The sequence below is a fragment of the Phragmites australis genome, chromosome 14 (assembly GCF_958298935.1).
Source record: "Phragmites australis chromosome 14, lpPhrAust1.1, whole genome shotgun sequence".
Lineage (NCBI taxonomy): Eukaryota > Viridiplantae > Streptophyta > Magnoliopsida > Poales > Poaceae > Phragmites > Phragmites australis.
Genome location: NC_084934.1, coordinates 13,944,629 through 13,947,887, shown reverse-complemented (window position 1 = coordinate 13,947,887; position 3,259 = coordinate 13,944,629).

Below are 3,259 nucleotides of genomic sequence, written 5' to 3'. Positions count from 1 at the left end.
ACTAATAAACCATGTAAGTTGCTCATAAGAAAGAGAGAAACACAAGCAACTTACCATATGAAAACCTATACTAGGTATTGCAATAAATTGAAATAAGCACATGCAATTCTAAACAAGGCAAATGAATTCATCAATTTAGAGGATTTAGAATCTAGTACCTTTGCCTTATTTACCTTTGGATGGGGATTTAGATATATGATGATAATGATGTTCATCAAAGCACTCAATCTTATACACTTCGTTTCTTTGCTTGAACCTTCACTTCATTTTGTGAGCCAAGTCTCTAAATCCCCATAGCCACCTCGGGCTTCAAGTATTCTTTTGAATCAAACCGATTTGGGGCCCCTTCATGTTGGTGGTGACTTCCTTAGGCACCCAAATGAGTTGGTTCTACTCTCAGTCTTTTCTCCCAACCATATGTGCAACCAACCTGCCATTGTTCTTCTTCTTGAGCTTGTAGTGGTTGCTCTTGGTCTTTATCTTGTAGTTGGGTTTGGTGTAGATGTTGGAGGTCTTGTTGGAGAGGTTCATGATCTTCCAAAGAAGAGCTTGAAGTATTCTTCTCACCACTTGATCATCATCAATTTGCATCAAATCTAACTCATTGATCTCATTGACAAGAATATTCAAATATGAGTATATGTCATTAGCACTTTCATGAGAAAATTATTTGATCCTATTGAGCTTAGTAATAAGCACATGATATATCTCACTTGCGCACATCATTTGTGCCTTCATGTATTTTAATGAGACTATTCCAAATATCATACACATTGGTGAGAGAATAAACATGATTAAATGTATCAATATTTAAAGATGATAAAAGGATACTCTTCGTCAATGCATCTAATTGCCTCTCCTTGTTGGAGATGCAAGGTCTCATCCCTCCATCGGTGACCCTCCAAACATCTAAACCTTTAACTTGCAAATAACATGTCATTATAATTTTTCAACAGGGGAAATTAGTGTCGTTGAAATGTGGAGCGCTATGGGTATCCATCCCAGCTCCAGACGTCACAACTCTAGGATGTTGGGCATATCAGGAGCAGGAGGCTTTGATATCAATTGTGAGGAATGGTGAGGTCCTAAGAGGGGGTGAATTATGACACTTAGAAACTAATAGCTCCAAAAACTTCACAAGATAAACCTATCTCAGTTAATATCTAAATATACTCTAGATTTATCTAGTTTGTCTACTCTATCGCTCAACAAGATTGCAACTTACTCTAGCAAGGTAAAATGCAAGTATGTAAATGCAAAAATATAAATAAGGTAGAGAAACAAACTCAGCACAAGGGATTTTTATCCCGTGGTATCGATGGCATGAATGCCACCCCTAGTCTATGTTGGAGCTCCACCAAGGATATGCTCCCGATCGGCACCTGGTCATGACTCTTGAGCCACCAAAGCCACCAAGGCAAGACATCAAGATGGATGAGCCACCAAGACACCAAGCAAGCTCTCACCATTAGCCTCTCTTCCGGTCACTTGCTGTCATGACTACTTTGGAGCTTGAGCCACCAAGGCAAGGGTATCTACATCCCTGTACATGTGTCTTGCCACCGCTCCACACCAAGTCAGAGGGTCAATAAGCTTGAGCAACTCTTGCTCAAGTTGCTGGCAAGTCACCAAGACTCCAAGGTGCCAGCGTACCACTTGGTACAAGCTAGGATTACTCCTTCATCCCTTCTTCAAGCTAAAGCACCTAGCTATAACTCACTCTAAGCCTATAAGCACTAAACACTATCTAATCTTTTGCTTAATCGCCTTGGACGATCACTTTAAGCACTTTGGTAGTTTGGATATCTTCTCAAGTGTCTATGAGATTCCCTGGACTCCAACAGAATGCCACACCTTTGAATGACTGGGTGAAAGGGTATTTATAGCCCTTAACCTGCCAGATGATCCGGTGAGAATAGTAATACTAACACCGGATTATTCAGTGAGTACAACCTCAGAAACTAGCCGTTGGAACTACACTTAATGCCTCTGTGAACACCAAACACTCTGGTGTACCTTCAAATCCATCACCGGACCTTCTGGTGAGTTATTTTGAGTCATTTGAGCCTTTGCAGCCTCTCTGTATAAAATACTCCGGTGCATTCATCTGATGTTTGTTCCATTCACACTAGGCCATCCGGTGAGTTAAACCTTCTCTTCTTTTCCCTAGAAATGCTTTAGTGCAACTATCTCTATGATCACTAGACTATTCGGTGAATTCATCTTCATTCTTTAGCACTTGAAATCGCCTCTACCAGACATACTCTGATGCTTTATACCCTTCATCACAGGACTATCCGATGCGGACCTCAGCCTTCTCCCCCTTTGTCAGAACTACTCCAGTGAGTTCATGTCCTATTCACCAGACTATCCGGTGAGGCTATCAGCCTTTGGACACAATGTTCCAGTGTGCAAACTTCTCTGCACAGACCATCCGGTGAGGTAAATCTTCCTAGGACTTTTTCAATGCAATCAAACTTTATCCCGGCTGCGGTGGCTTCTTAATGTATTTCATCCATAAGACCTACTAACATATATTCTTGAAAAACATGTTAGTCCCAATGACTATATTATCATTAATCACCAAAATTACAACCATAGCATAATAGGACCATTTTCACTACACACAATTATGCCTTTGTCATTTCCAGTAGATATTGTCCTGTGACCAACACTTCTTGGTGCTGCCAAAATGCTTGGGGATGTTGAGCTTGGATAGTTGGCTGCGACGAAGCCCGCTGAACTTGCTATTAGCCAAATGTATTGGCGGTAGATATGAGATTTCCTATGCAAAGTGGAGGTATCATTGTAGTTTGAAAGTTTGATGTTCTTATCTTCGAATAATGCTTTCTGAAGATTCAAGGTTGTCTAGGGAACATTCCAGATATATTCTTTTATCTCCTTGTCATATTTTCCTATTTATTTTCCAACAGCATTTGGTATGCACTTAAGAGTAAATATCCTTAACTTCCAAGTGTCAACAGATTGTCATTTTCATACTTGGAATCATGATATTTGCATTACTTGTTCTCTAGGTCTACTGTCACATAAAGAAACAATATGCTCACCGGATGGCTACATTTATGGAAAAAAGTTTTATGTTTGAAAGATATTTTCTCTGCTTTATGGAAGAGAGCGGGAAGCATGTGAGTTGAAACTTGAGGGTATCTGAGGTAGAGGATAATGCGCCCATGCCTCATATACAAGCTGCGCTGTGTAAGAAATTTGAGTTCATTGTTCTGCAATCTCTGTATTCTTA